This window comes from Hypanus sabinus, chromosome 29 (genome assembly GCF_030144855.1).
Source record: "Hypanus sabinus isolate sHypSab1 chromosome 29, sHypSab1.hap1, whole genome shotgun sequence".
NCBI classification, from domain to species: Eukaryota; Metazoa; Chordata; class Chondrichthyes; order Myliobatiformes; family Dasyatidae; genus Hypanus; species Hypanus sabinus.
This window is the reverse complement of record NC_082734.1, coordinates 18,431,265-18,447,032: the sequence shown is the minus strand read 5'-3', so window position 1 is coordinate 18,447,032 and position 15,768 is coordinate 18,431,265. Positions and strand designations below refer to the sequence as shown.

Here is a 15,768-nt window from a genome sequence, read left to right as displayed (position 1 = left end):
TAATAAAATTATTAGGAGCAGAGATAGAGTAGATAGTCACAGTCTTTGTCCAAGGGTAGAGATGTCTAAAACGAGCGGACGTAGGTTTATGATGTGAGGAGAAAGGGTAAGGTTTTTACACAGACTGTGGTTGGGATATGGAACAAGGTGTCATAGGAGATGCAGAGGCGGATACAATCACAGTGTTAAAAAGCATTTGGACAGGTTCATGGGTAGGATCGGAATGATGGAGTAATATAGCTTGGAAACAGGCCATTCGGCTCAACTAGTCCATGCCAACTAAAGATGCCCATCTAAGCTAGACTCATTGGCCCAGATTTGGCTCATATCCTTCTGATATATTTTTGTAAATGTAATTTAGAGTCATAGAACACTACAGCACAAAACCTGGCCCTTTGGCCCATCTAGTCTGTGCCAAACTATTGATCTGCCTAGTCCCATCGACCAGTACTTGGGCCATAGCCCTTCATACCCCTTCCATCATGTACACATCCACATTTCTCTTAAATGTTGAAATCAAATCCATAACCATCATTTAAGTTGGCAGTCCATGGATGGAGTTCCCCCCCCCCCAATGTTCCCCTTAAAGAATTCACCCTTTATCCTTAACCTATCACCTCTAGTTCTAGTCTTATCTAACTTCAGTGGAAAAATACTGCTTGCATTTACCCTGTCTATACCCCTCATAATTTTATATACCTCCATCAAATCTCCTCTCATTCTTCTACACTCTAGGGAATAAAGTCCTAACCTGGTCAACCTTTCCCTATGACTCAGGTCCTCAAGTCCCAGCAACAGTCTTGTAAATTTTCTCTGAACTTCAATCTTATTAATATCTTTCCCGTAGGTAGATGACCAGGACTGCACAAATACTCCATATTAGGCTTCATCAATATCTTATACAACTTCAACATAGCATCTCAAAACCTGTATGTGATACTTTGGTTTCTGAAGACCAATGTGCCGAAAGCCCTCTTTATGACTCTATCTATCTATCACACTACTTTCAAAAATTACAGATCTGTATTCCTCAGTGCCCTACTGCTCACTGTATAAATCTTACCCTGGCTGGTCCTCTCAGAGTGCAACACCTCACACTTGTCTGCATTAAATTCCTTCTACCATTTTCAGCCCATTTTTCCAGCTGGTCCAGATCCACTGCAAACTCTGTTAACCTTGCTGTCCACTACACCCCAATCTTGGTATCAAGTGCAAACTTGCTGAATCAGTTTACCAGATTATCATGTAGATCATTGATGTAGATGACAAACAAGAAAGGACCCAGCACCAATCCCTGGAGCACACCACTAGTCACAGGCTTCTGGTCAGAGAGGCAACCATCTACTACCACTCTCTGGTTTCTCCCATAGAGCCAATGTCTAATCCAACATACTACCTCATCTTGAATGCCAAGTGACTTAACCTTCTTGGCCAAACTTCTATGCAGGACCTTGTCAAAGGCCTGTATCTTTCTTCTAAAAATTATACATAACTTATATTTCTCTTTTGAATGTTGTATAAGTTATTTTGGTGCAAGTTAAGTTTTCATTACACCTGTGTATACATCACTTAGTTCATGTGACAATGACTTTGACTTTGACTCAAAACCTTTCTTATCCATGAGGGGAATAGAGAGATAGGGACCAAATGGAAGAAAATAGGATTAGGATTAGAATTGGAATCAAGTTTATTGTCACTGACATAAGTCGCGAAATCTGTTGTTTTGTGGCAGCACTTCAGTGCAATACATAAGATAATTACTATAATCTTTTTTCTGAGGCCTCCGTTGGTCAGAGTTGACCATGGATATATGCATTCTAGCTGACTAGCCACACAAGCCTGAGCAGTACGATATGAGAGGCAAGCTGTTGCCCACGTAGCAAGCTACCCCTTTCCACGCATCTGACGAATCCAAAGGAACGGCAGAGACTGAGACAGTTTGGTACCAGCAGCATCGCAGGAGTTGCCAGTCAGTGTTGAACTCAATGTAATACTCCCTTAGGGACTCCAGGTCCGGATTTTCCCCTCGGGGTTTACTCTTGAAGCCTTCGCCATGAGTGGGTATAGCTGCAAGGCAACGGGGGTTTGGGATCAGAGTTTTTCCTCTCCCAGATGAGCTGCCAACCACAGCTGACGAGCCCCATCTGCCAAAAGCGACTGTTTTTAAGGCACCAGTAACCTGCCTTTGCCCCTTCTCCTGTCAGTAGAAATGGTTCCGCCAGGCTTAATAGCTAAGCCACATGTGAAGGCCAGGAGCTGGACTTGGTCGTCAGAAACTATTTGAGGTGCACGCCATTGGGAACAATTAATAGTTAGTGGGAGCTTATCCCCATTACCAACCACAGCTATAAAAACCTTAAGGGACCACCATAATCTACAATGCAGTATAATACCATAAGTTATCTGACTCAGCATAGATGTGTTGGGCTGAAGGGCCTGTTTCTGTACTCTATGGCTGTAACTATAACTTGGTCCCTCAAATTTGTCCTGACTTTCAACATGATAATGGCTCCTCTACACCAGATCCCCTTCACCCTCAAACCTCCAACCTTTCAGCACTTCCATTTAAATATTTCAGATGAAATAGCCCCCACACTCTCTGGTCTGGAGAATTTCAGAGACTAATTACCCTCTGTGCAATGAAATTTCTCCATACCTCTCTTTTTAAATGACCTTATCAATTCAATAGTCACTTCCCAAAGTTGAATTGGTGCCTAAAAGAAGAAAGAGGAAGTGCAAGCATGGGTGGAAAAAGCAGGAGGTTGGGGCTAATTTTCTGAACCAAGACTTCAGAAGAGATGTTATGCCAATGGAACCAAGAGAGGTGGTGAACAGATGTCCTACTTTTCACTGATGAAGTACAGTTTAGTGAATGCTTCCCGATCAGAGTACAGGCAGCAGGCTGAGTGGCAACTTGGCTGAAGCAGTAGAAGACAGGTATAGAGGAAAGTGTGCTTCCTCACGTGGACACGTTCGGGATTGAGACTCCCCGTTCTGAATCGGGATCCGCTTTATTATCACTGACTTAGAGCATGTCGTAAAATCTGTTGTTTTACAGCAGGAGTACAGAGCAATACATAAAAAACAATAAATATATAATTGATGCAACAAAGAACAAAATAATGTTCATAAACATCAGAAATTCTTCAGATGCCAGAAATCCAAAGCAAAACACACAAAATGCTGGAGGAACTCAGCAGTGGAACTGAATAAACAGTCGATATTTCGAGTCGAGATCCTTCAGGACCGGAAAGGGGTGGAGAAGATGCCAGAATAAAATGGTAGTGGGGGGGGGAGGAGGATAGCTAGAAGATGACTGGTGAAGCAATGTGGGTAAGAAAGGTAAAGAATTGTGTTCATGGTTTCACTTTCTGTTCAGAAATCTGATGGCAGGGGGAGAAAGCTTTTCCTAGAATGTTGAGTGTGTGTGTGTCTTCAGGCTCCTGTCCCTCCTCCCTGATGATAGCAATGAGATGAGGACATGTCTGGATGGTGACAATCCTTAATGATGGACACTGCCTTCAATTGAAGGTGTCTTTGATGGTGGGAAGTCTAGTATCCATAACGAAGCTGGCTGAGTTTACAACCCTCTGCAGCTTTATCCAATCCTGTGCAATGGCCCCTCCATACAGATGGTGATGCACCAGTTGGAATGCTCTCCTCGTCTCATTCGTAGAAATTCACTAGTCTTTGGTGGCATCCAAACCTACTCAAACTCCTAATGAAATGTAGCCACTGTCTCTGTAACTGCATCAATCTGTTGGGCCAGGGATAGACCCTCAGAGCTGTTGATACCCAAAAATCTGAAACTATTCACCCTTTCCACTGCTGACCCCTCGAGGAGAACTGTTGTGTGTTCCCTCAACTTCTTCTTGAAGTCCACAATCAATTCCTTGGTCTTGCTGATGTTGAGTGCAAGATTGCCACGCGACACCGCTCAACCAGCTAACCTGTCTCACTCCTGTACGCCTCCTCATCACCATCTGAGGTTCTGCTGACAACAGTTGTATCATCAGCAAATTTATAGATGGCACTTGAGCTGCGTCTAGAAAGCGTAGAGCAGCAGGCTAAACACGCATCCTTGAGGTATGCTTGTGTTAATTGTCAGCAAGGAGGAGATGTTATTCCCAATCCATGCTGACTGGTTTCCTGATGAGAAAGTCTAGGATCCAGTTTGAGAAGGAGATACAGAGGCCCAGATTTAAAGGTTGTTAATTAGTAATAAGGGGACAATGGTGTTGAACACTGAACTGCAATCAATAAATAGCAGCCTGACGTAGGTATCGTTGTGGTCCAAGTGGTCTAAGGCTGAGTGAGCAGCCAGTGAAATTGTAGTCGCTGTAGTCCTATTGTGGTGCTAGACAAATTGCAGTGGGTCCAGGTCCTTGCTTAGGCAGGAGTTGATTCTAGTCATGACAAAAGCTGTTTGTCACATCAGATAGTCATTGAGGAAGCTCACCTTGCTCTTCTTGGACACCGGTATAAGACCATAGAACATAGAAGCAAAGTTAGGCCATTCCGCCCATCAAATTTGATTGATGCCCTTTTGAAGGAGGGGGAACCATACATGGCAACACTTTGGACTTGGAATGCATAGTTCCAATTTGCAGAGAATGCCAAATGCTGCATTATAGTAAATAATGAGAGAAACAAGGATACAATTTAATTATTAATAAAGATGCAGAATTATTACATAAACAGCAGATTTTTTTTTTATCAGTGAATACAAGGAGGGAATGGATTGACAAGATACATAAATCATTAAAAATACCAGCAAGGCACAAGGCCATAAAACAAACGAGAGGCTTGATCCTTTGTGGAACAGGACCATCAGCCAATTGGAGTGTTGCAACTCCTATTTCCACATACCATGCCAATCCAATTTCTTCTCCAAAGCTGGGACTGACAGAAGAGATTCCTGCCCACCTCGATTATAAATGACTGGCTCTTTACCTTGAAAGATACTATCCATTGGTTCGAGATCCTCCCGCTGGTGAAAACATCTTAAGATCTACTCTGTAAAGCCCCCTTAAGATCTTGAGTGCACACATACAAGATATTGGAGGGGTTCAGGAGGTTAGGCAGCATCTGTGGAAGGAAATAAACGGTCAGCATTTTTGGACCAAGGACTCTTGTGTGTGTTGGCCAAGACTTCCAGCATCTCCCTTAAGATGTTATATGTTTCAATAAGATCTCCCCTCATTCTTACAGGCTCTTACAAAGAATACAGACCTGACCTGTCTAGCCTCTCTTAACAGGACAATCTGCTCATCCCAGGTTACTTCTTTTGATATTTAAATACCTGTATCAGACTGGAATGCCAAAAGCCAACCTTTCCACTTTTCTGCAACACAGCCCAGCCTTTAGCTCACAGCCAACGTAGTGAACAAGACAAGATGGCACAGTAATGCAGCTGGGAGAACGGCCACCTCACAGGTTCAATCCTGACCTCAGCTGCTGTCTGTGTGGAGTTTGCACATTCTCTTTGTGACCACTTGGTTTTCCTCTGAGTGCTCCGGTCTTCCTCCACTTCCCAAAGATGCGGGAATGTAGGGAAAGTAAAATGGGATGAGTGTAGGCTTTGAGTAAATGGTTGGTCGATGGTCAGTAGGGACCCATTGGGCTGAAAGGCCTGTTTCCCTGTTGTACCTCTGTGGTTTAAAGGTTAAAACAGCATGGCATTCATCCTGAGGTGCTGCAGCCTGATGGTTGAGCCAGGTGACAGTGAGACAGAGGCTGAAGCACGGGGTGAGACAGTCCGGCTTAAGAAACAGCTCAAGGCTGACACCTATATGGACTGGGATCAAGGCAATCATCAGAGGCTGACAAACAGCGACCAAAAGAGGGTCAGAAGCATATCATGGAACAGTTTAGAGTAACGCAGACAGAGGAAACAATTGTCACAAATATGAGAGGGTCTCTAAAGCCTTGGGAAATTGTACGTACGAGGCAAGACAACATACTTCAATGCTTCAATCACATGGCAAGCAAATCTATAAGGGCGTAATTTTATTCAGAATGCAAATTTCATGCATCATAATCTGGGAACCAGAACAAACAGAAATCATCTCTGTGCTTCTCTTGGCCTTTCACAATATACCATTGTCTCCAACAACGAAACGGCCCCATTATTCAAAGGTCGGATGTTCATCTCTGACTTTTTCGGCAGAACCAGCTGCTTGGATCGGATCAGGGGCTGTTCGTTCGCTTCCTCTGCGTGTTGACAAGTGCCTGCCCACGGTCTGGGCCCGTCATCAATGAGCTGCTATTCTCCACAGTTCCTATAGAATATGCAGCAGCTTTAACCTTACAGAGGCACAGCGGCAGCTTCATTCCCATGCCGACGCCAAGGAGCAGGCTGACGTCTCCACTGGAATGTGAGAAGGAGCAAAGTTACAGTGGCCAGTATCAGCAGGAGCACTTTCATGTTCTGATTCAATGATCACTGGGTCAATTACTGGCTTGACCATCACTTCACTCTTGGTTCGGTTTGGGTAGACCCAACACTGGACACCTCTTCGAGTAATGATCGCTATTTATGCAAACAGTCACACCATGGACGGACCCCATGGTTTAATTGTCACTGGTTAGATGCAGTCTGTTGAGTAAGTAGTCGGTACCACCAAACTGTATCCGGTGGTCCCAGTGTGGCCTCCTGTATATTGGTGAGGCCCAACATTGATTGGGGGTCTGCTTTGCAAAGTTCCCACACTCCTTCTGCCAGAAAACGTGGGATCTCCCAGTGGCCACCCATTTCAAATCTACTTCCCATTCCCATTCCGACGTGTCTATCCATGGCCTCCTCCACCGCAATGAGGCCACACTCGGGTTGGAGGAGCAACACCTTATATGCCGTCTGGGTAGGCTCCAACCTGATGGCATGAACTTCTGGGAAATGCTCCCCTCCTTCTCCATTCCCCATTCCTGTTTTCCTCTCTCACCTTATCTTCTTATCTGCCCATCACCTCCCTCTGGTGCTCCTCCCCTTCCCTTTCTTCCATGGTCTTCTATCCTCTCCTGTCAGATTCCCCTTACTTCAGCCCGTTATTTCTTCCAACAACTAACTTTCCAGCTCTTTTCTTCACCCCCTTTCCCTCTCCCTGTTTCACCTATCACCTACCACCTTGTACTTCTTCCTCCCCTCCCCCTACCTTCTCACTCTGCCTTCTCTTTTATTCTGGTCCCGATGAAAGGTCTTGGCCTGAACATTGACTGTTTATTCTTTTCCACAGACGCTGCCTGGCCTGCTGAGTCCTCCAGTATTATGTATGCGCTGCTTTGGATTTCCAGCTTCTGCAGATTTTGTTGAGTTACTGGTCACTGGTTGAATCAATAGTCATTGGAGAGTTACACTCACTGATTGATCTGATTAGTTTGGTGGGTTGATTAGTTGGTTACAATGTTACTGTTAAAAGTGATGGTTATTGATTAGGCAGATTAGTAGTCAGATAGTCATCGGTGAGTTCCAAGATTGGAGTTCCATGAGGACAGGAGGCATGAACAACAGTGACCCCTTAGGTACATGAATCAGTGATACCAGAGTTTCCAGGCTTGGTCTTTGGGTCCTCATTCGTTGTCATCAGTAAGTTCTGGGCCGACTCTGACAATCGAAGACTGAAGATCAATCAGAAATCGAGATCGAAGGCTGAAGGTCAATCGGAAATCCAGATCGAAGCCTGAGGTACAGAAGACCAGGCCCAATGGTGGGAGACCCAAGCCTACAGATCTCTGCGAGTCCAATGTCCGTGAATCCACAAGTCTTCTGGAAACTAGAGGCTCGAAGCCAAAGATGGCCTGTCCTGGTGTTAGAGGACTATGTGTGTATGTGGGTGCATGGGAGGGAGCAACAGGGCTTGTTTCACTGTTGTTGCTTTTTAGCTAGGTATGTTCTGGCACTTCTCCTTGCAAGCAGAACAAGTGCTACACCTGCCCTTACACCTCCTCCCTCACCACCATTCAGGGCCCCAAACAGTCCTTTCAGGTGAAGTGACACTTCACCTGCGAGTCTGTTGGTCATATACCATGTCCAGTGCTCCCGGTGTAGCCACCTATACATTGGTGAGACCTGACGTAGATTGGGAGACTGCTTTGCCGAGCACCTATGCTCTGTCTGCTAGAAAAAGCAGGATCTCCCAGTGGCCACCCATTTTAACTCCACTTCTCATTCCCATTCAGATATGTCTATCCATGGCCTCCTCTACTGTCGTGATGAGGCCACACTCGGGTTAGAGGAACAACACCTTATATTCCGTCTGGGTAGCCTCCAACCCGATGGCATGAACATTGATTTCTCAAACTTCCGGTAATGCCCCTCCTCCCCCTTTAGCATTCCTCATCCCCTTTTCCCTCTCTCACCTTATCTCCTTGCCTGTCCATCGCCTCCCTCTGGTGCTCCTCCCCCTTTTCTTTCGGATATCCAGCTGCAGACTTTGTCTTGTTGATGTTCTGTTTTGTTGTGTTCCGTGTTGTTCTGCCAACCTACATAGGCTACATAGGTGGTGGACATAGGCAACACTTGCGGGCTGTCCCCACACCCTTGGAGCAAGCAACGTATTTCACTGTATGTTTCAATGTACGTGAATAATGAACCTGAACCTGTCTCTGAGATGGTCAATGTCCATTAGTGGCATCGGGATTGATGGAAGCTCACCGGTTGGGTAGGTAATTGGTTTATTGGTTTATCCCCTCCCCCACCCCTTGATCTTTCCCCTTACTGGTTTTTCACCCGGCACCTGCCAGCCTTCTCCTTCCCACCCTCCCCCCACCTTCTTTATGGGACTCCTGCCCCCTCCCTCTTCAGTCCTGACGAAGGGTCTCGGCCCGAAACGTTGACTGCTCGTTTCCACGGATGCTGTCCAACCGGAGTTCCGCCAGCGTGTTTGTATGAATTGGTTGACTGGTTGGAATGACACAGCTTTGTTTATGGAACATTTTGAGTAAAATCTACCCCTCCCCAGCTTGGAATGCAGGCACTGGATTGTCTCAAACTTCGGGCTGACCCGTGTTCCTAAATCATTATGCGACTAGAAAGGTATTGCTCTATGGCAGTCCTTTCACTCGAGCTTTGCAGCCTGATAGAGTCGTCCCGTGTGAGGGCCTGTCATGGACTTGTAGCCACGCTCCGAGGAGGTGATACTGAGCAGGTACAAACGCTGTTGGGTCCACCTCAGCGTGGCCAATGGCACGGCCCTCCTGTCACATGGTAGTTCACAACATAAAACACAGGAGCAGAATTTGGCCATCCAACCCATCGAGTCCGCTCCATCATTCCATCATGGACGACCTCAGATTCCGTTCAACCCCATTCACCTGCCCTCTCACCATCTCCCTTGATGCCCCGACCGATCAGGAATCTATCTTTAAATATACCCACAGACCTGGCCTCCATCGCAGCCTGTGGCAGAACACTCCACAGATTCACCAGGCTTTGGCTGAAAAAATCTCTCCTTACTTCTGCTCTAAAACATTCTCACTTTAAACCCGATAACATGCTGTCTCCTTGCTCGGTACAGCAGAGCATAACGTCACCTGGGCGAAGATGACACCGGCCGACGCGGGAACTGCAGGAGTTTGGTCAATGCGTGTGGAGAGAGGAACAATACATTTCATTTAGACATAGAGCATAGTAAAAGGCTCTTCCCTCCCAACAAGTCCATGCCACCCAGTTATACCCATGTAACCAATCAGCCTGGAACGTAGGGAGAAGCTACAGAACCTGGGGAAAACCCACACAGTCACAGGGAGAATGGACAAACTTCTTATGGACAGCGGCAAAATTAAACCTGGGCCACTGATGCTGCAATAGCATTACATCACTAAGACAAAGGACACTATATGAGGTCACTCTTACCCTCGGCCAACCTGTAGTAACTTACTTTTTATTCTTTCTACTTCACTTCTAATATTTGTATATTTGTAAGGCTATTGTGAGACTGTAACTTCCTTTGGGATTAATGTAGTATCTATCTATCTATGTTCACTTCTTGCCACCCCATATCAATTACCTATCATCATAACTTGCTAGAATTCAACTAGAAACTGCATTTGGAGCTTAACCAGGGTTATATTCGCAATTAGCATCGTCTCCCCGTTTCTTGGGGTACATTTATTGTTCTGGGGTTGGGGTGTTGGTGGCAAAGACAGTGTTTATTCTCGCGTCCCCATTCACCCTTTAAATAAAAAGTGTTGGAAATGCCCGCGGGTCAGGCACAGCTCCAGAGATCTTTCATTGGAGGTATTGCAGCGAAGCTGAGCATGAGAGTGAGGAATGTCGTCTGAGATTTCCTTCAGGCATGCTGGAGCCCATGGGATTTAACATGAAGTTCAACAGTTTTGCTGTTCTCTCCTTACCTGATTTAAGGCCATGTGCTTGTAGCATTAACTCTGCTACTCTCTCTCCACAGATGCTGGCTGACCTGCAGTTTTAATCTCAACAGTTTCTTGATTTTTGCTTCTTTCTCCTCTCTTGTTCATCCATACCTTCCTCTTGTTATAAGAATCCTTCATATGTTCCCCCATCTGGGACCTCTGTTCATTCAGTCTCTCTCTGACACACAGATTCACTTTGTCCTCTCCACAACCACCCCTCCCCACCCCATCTCTACTGTGCAAATATGTTCAGTTAGTAACACACCCGAAAAGCTGGAGGAATTTATCAGCTCAGGCAGCATCTTAGGAGGGGAATAAACAGTCAATCTTCAGACCGAAACCCTTCATTAGGAAAGGGTTTTGGCCCATAACGTCAACTGTTTATTCACCGCCATTGATGCTGCCTGACCTGCTGGGTCCCTCCAGCATTTTGTGTGTGCTGCCCAAGTTTTTCAGCGTCTGCAGAATCCCTAGTGTCTGTAAATCTATTCCATTGTTAACTGCTCCTGGTTCTAATGGAAGGACTTTGACCTGAGGTGTTTCCTCCTTTTCCTCCTCTACAGGGGCTGCCTGACTCGCTGAGAGACCCCGGCACCCTCTGTTTTTATTGCAGGTTTTCAGCATCTGCGGTTCCTTTGCAGCTTGGAAGCTGGAAGCCGCTGTCCTGCGTCGAGAAAGGGCAATATGCTGATGAGCTGAATCCGGGCCCAGGCCTGACCGATGATGTAATTGGACACAGCAACAAGGTGAGCAATGCTGATGCAACACACCGCTGTGTGCCGTGGCCTCGGGGCAGGGAACAGTGCTCCCTGCACAAGGGAATAGTTGTCTGGGACGTGCTCACTGGGTCCACTCTGTGACTGCGAGAATTGCTTCACACAGATCAGACAGTGACTCCTCCAGTCACTGTGTCACTGCAGACATTACCCCACTCACTGTGACCGGGGCAAAGATATCACTACAGGTAACACAGAATCTGTAGTGATATCTGTGTTACCTGACCTCTTCCACCCACTCAGGGCTATCATGACATCCCAGCTCTCGTACTGAATACCCCAACTCACGGACACACACATTCCACGTGCCTTCTTCACCACCCTGTCAGGATACATTACCACTTTCAGGGAACCACATACATACCTCCGGGGCTCTCTGTCCCACATCACCAGCATATGTTGTAAAATTTGTTAACTTTGCAGCACCAGTATCATAATAATATAAAAAGACTGAATAGCAGTAGGTATTGTTACGTACCCTGTAACTGGGTTAACAGACCAGCAGAAATGAAATGATACATTGGAGTCTGGTGGTACTGTAACTAAAGATGTTTATTAGTAAAGTAAGCAATACAGTATCAAAATGCAAATATACATATAAAACAGGTTAGCAATGATAAAAAGAGAAGAGTAGGAATAAGAATCAACAGTAAAAAACAAGCTCTATCAAAGTCTAGGGGTAAATGAATTGTCATAAGAGAATATAAAGTTCAGTTCAGTCCATGCTGAGGTTGTTGTGTTGCAATGTTGGAGAGAGAGAGAGAGCGAGCAAGAGATGAGCAGCTGCAGCAGGCAAACCCTCTGTTGCCTTCTTGTTCCGTTGTACCATTGAGGTCACTGGTTATGACCCTTCCGTTCCAGGCTAGACCGTTCTTCAGTGATGGACTCCTCACCCAGGCAAGGACGGACACACACACAAGTCCCCACCGGTCTGCCTTCATCCACCATGCTCCGGACCGATTCTCCAGGCCCCCACCTTCCTGTGGGTGCACAACACTCTTTCAGTGTCCACTGGTGTGTCTGAGGGTGTCACCCCAGACCTGTCTTTTAGCCCCACTGACAGGGTATCAGCCATCCATCAACTCCGCATGTCCATGTCCATCAAACTAGGCCGCTCCCTGCTGTCTCCTCAGGAATATTAACGAGCAAAGAAGTGTCCTTGCTGCAAAAGATTGTTTACCTTTCCATCAGTGAAGAAGCCATAATACATAAATCATTTGTCTCTCTCTCTCTTATCTGTAGCAGATGCCTCTACCTCTGTTCTTCATCTCTCTCTCTCTCATTAGCAGCATAGTTCCTGGGGGAGAGGGTTGGCCCTGGACCCCATTTCCATCTGGTTTGTTCAGTACACCCACCCTTCAAAGGATTTTCACCGGGTGAAAATTAACTAGTAAAGCACATTACAGAATCTAATATAATACAGAAGTGGTCATTAGCTACCAGAGTACCACAGGTATACTTTCAAATTAATACCTGGATAAACAATCAGCAATTACATTGTCAGTCCCCTTTACATGTTGTATTTTAATATCAAATTCTTGTAACAACAGACTCCAACTTAATAACTGCCTATTCTTATTCTTCATGTTAGTCAAAAATACCAAGGGGTTGTGATCAGTATAAACTATCAATGGTTTCTGTGCCAAACAAATGTAAACCTCAAAATGCTGTAACGCCAGGATAAGTGCCAGTAATTCTTTTTCTACAGTGGAATTAATTCTTAGCTTAGGTGTATATTACAAAGTGTGAACCAATACATGTGTGATTATAATGTAGTACATTACAGAAGTTTGTGCAAATACTAATCTCTATTTTACTTTTAAACTTAACATTCAGTCAATCTACTATGATACTGTCTTTATCTTTCACAAGCTTCGTCTAAAAAAAGTCAAATTCCCACAAAACCAGATTCTGCTATTCAAAGTGGCATTTGGTCAACCCTTGCCTTTTTTCCACTTAACTCTCACATGGTTAGCTGGCTCACCAGCCCAGATTAGGCCTTCACAGACCCCCTCCGCAGGTGCTAGCTTATCACCAATGTTTTCCAAACTAAGCCCATTTGCTGAACTTCCACACCACTCATTAATTTTAAGCAGGTCATGAATTTTATCTTCAAGATCTTTAATTTGATTAGTTTCCAGTTTAACACTTGCAGGTGATCCCTCTTGGTCAGAACAACACTTCAAGTTCCGACTCTCCAAATCACATACTTGAACGACCTCAAGTTGTTTATCCTTAAATTTCAAAACAAACTGTAATTGACTAGCAGGCACCCTGTTAACAGACCACTGTCCCTTCAGCATGGTCAATGCTTCTAAAACCAATCCAGACTTTAAATTCCCCCTTATTCAACAGTTGAGGAACAATACTTTTCCTTCAATAATATTCACATCACCAGCTTTCATCTCCTCACTATCTTTTAACACAAGTGACTGAGAATCCTCACTTTCTACTGGTGCCAGGGTTAACCCCTTACCCACTGAACCATGTCCATCTGACCCAAAAGGATTGCATACCTTTTTAACCAAGTCAGACCCCTCAGACTTTTCCTGAGCCTCAACACTCGGTTCAGTACCCTGTGCATCCACAGGTACCTTCACAACCTGAACACAGGCAAATGGGACATCTGCCTCTCCTAGGCTTTCAATACCAGTCCCCCTTTCAAATTTCAGGATCCCCTGATCCTCCCAGGTACTCTCTGGGCAACTCCCATCTGGAGTAAACTCAACCTTGCGGGTTAAAACAACCTCGTCTGCTAACCCAGCAGACTCCCTCAAGGTAGTGGCATCCTTTTTGTCTTGGACTGCCCTCACATCGTTGGGAACACACTTAATTTTTTCAGCTGCAAACAGCTCTGTCAAGCCAGTTAGATCATCCGCGTCCAACCCTGGACCTTCTAACCGTCACATTTGTTTCTCATCTTGGCTCTGTGCCTCCATAACCTCCTTCCTCACTCCAAAATGTCCACCTAGGGGTATCTTATGGGCCAAGTTCAAAATTTTGTCCCGATAAATGTTCAGAATCACCACCTGGTGTACCACCGCCCAGTCCTCATCTACTGGCACCGTGGTCGGCCTCCACTTTCTCATTAACACTCCCTCCTTCAGGGTAGTAGCCCACTGGTTCCTTGTTAATTTCTGCTTCAGAGAGAGCTGTCTCTTTCAACTCCACAAGCTCCTCATCATGTCTCTGCTCCTTTATAAATTCCTTCCTCACTAATGGTAAATCCACCTCCTCTCCTTTACTTTCCTTAACCCCACTATCCTTTTTCTCCTCATCCAGTAACCCCTTCTGATACAAGGCTGGTAAGAACGTCTCAGCTAAATCAACGCCAGACTCATTTAAACTGGTTCCTGTCTCAGCCTCCTTTCTAGACATGCTGCAAATTACTGCGCAGGCGGGATAAATCTTGGAATCTATGGACGGGTCCTCAGCACTTACAGGCTGACTTGTCAGCTTCACTGCTGAATACACATCCCCACCTGCAAGATCATTACCAAGTAGGATGTCCACATCGTCCATCAATAGTTCCAACCGCACCCCTATTTCGACTGGTCCAGATACCAGGTCACATTTCAGAAATATCCTGTGCAAAGGTACGGCCTAAGTCCCTTTTCTGATACCTTTTATCACATTTACCTCCCCAGTCTCGGTCTCAGCACTGAAGTCTAACACCTTCCTTAGGATCAATGACTGACCAGCCCCGGTATCTCTCCAGATCCTCACTGGAACTGGGGTTTCTCCTTCCTTCATGGGTATCATCCCTTCCGAAATAAACTTCTCACACCCCTCTTGAGCTCTATCTAACCTCACCTTCCTCATCAGTCTGTTGACCGGCTCAATGCAACCTGTTGGGGTTGTCGTCTTTGCTTTTCCTGTCTCCTTCTTCGGAGCCATGCACTTAGATGCTATGTGACCAGCTTTCCCACAATTATAACATGTAAAGCTGGGAAACTTCCTGCCAGCCTGCTTTTCCTCCTCCTTACCCTTTCCACTAGTTCCCGGCTTATTCTCTGACTTAGCCGGTGGGCTTTCTCTACTGTCCCTACTACCCCTCTGGTAGCTCTTATTTGGTGAAAATTTTATCTTATGGGTTAAGGTGTATTCATCTGCTAGCTTGGCAGATTCTGATATGGACTTACTCTTCTTCTCATTCAAGTATGTCCGGATACTATCCGGAACACAACCTTTAAATTCTTTGATCAGGATCAACTCTCTTAGGTGGTAGAAATCCTCCACCACCCCTTCTGCAGCGCACCCGTGGTCAAAGTACACACCCTTCTCGTATGCAAACTCTGTGAACATCTGATTCCACTGCTTCCTTGGGTCCCTGAACTTTTGTCTATACGCTTCGGGTACCAGCTCAGGCCCAAAGGATAGCCTGTTTGGCTTCCTCATAAACCTCTGTAACCTCCGCAGACAACGGTGCATATGCTCGTTGAGCCTTCCCTTTAAGTACACTTTGTAAAAATGCCACCCACTTATCTCTAGGCCACTTCTGGTTCGCGGCCACTTTTTCAAAATGCAAGAAGTACCAATCAATGTCCGCCTCCTCGAACGGAGGTACCAACCTAATCTCCTGACTAACATTAAACTTTCCCCCACAGTCTGCCCCGCTATCCAC

At 45.6% G+C, this 15,768-nt stretch overlaps 1 long non-coding RNA gene across 1 annotated transcript in view; it reads left to right on the top strand.

Annotated features, from left to right (window-relative positions):
• Positions 1-15,768, top strand: part of LOC132383089 (uncharacterized) — a 72,215-nt gene that overhangs the window by 38,447 nt on the left and 18,000 nt on the right. Inside the window, exon 2 of the long non-coding RNA XR_009508544.1 lies at positions 10,932-11,114. This is a non-coding gene — a long non-coding RNA (uncharacterized LOC132383089). The remainder of the gene's footprint in view (positions 1-10,931; positions 11,115-15,768) is intronic.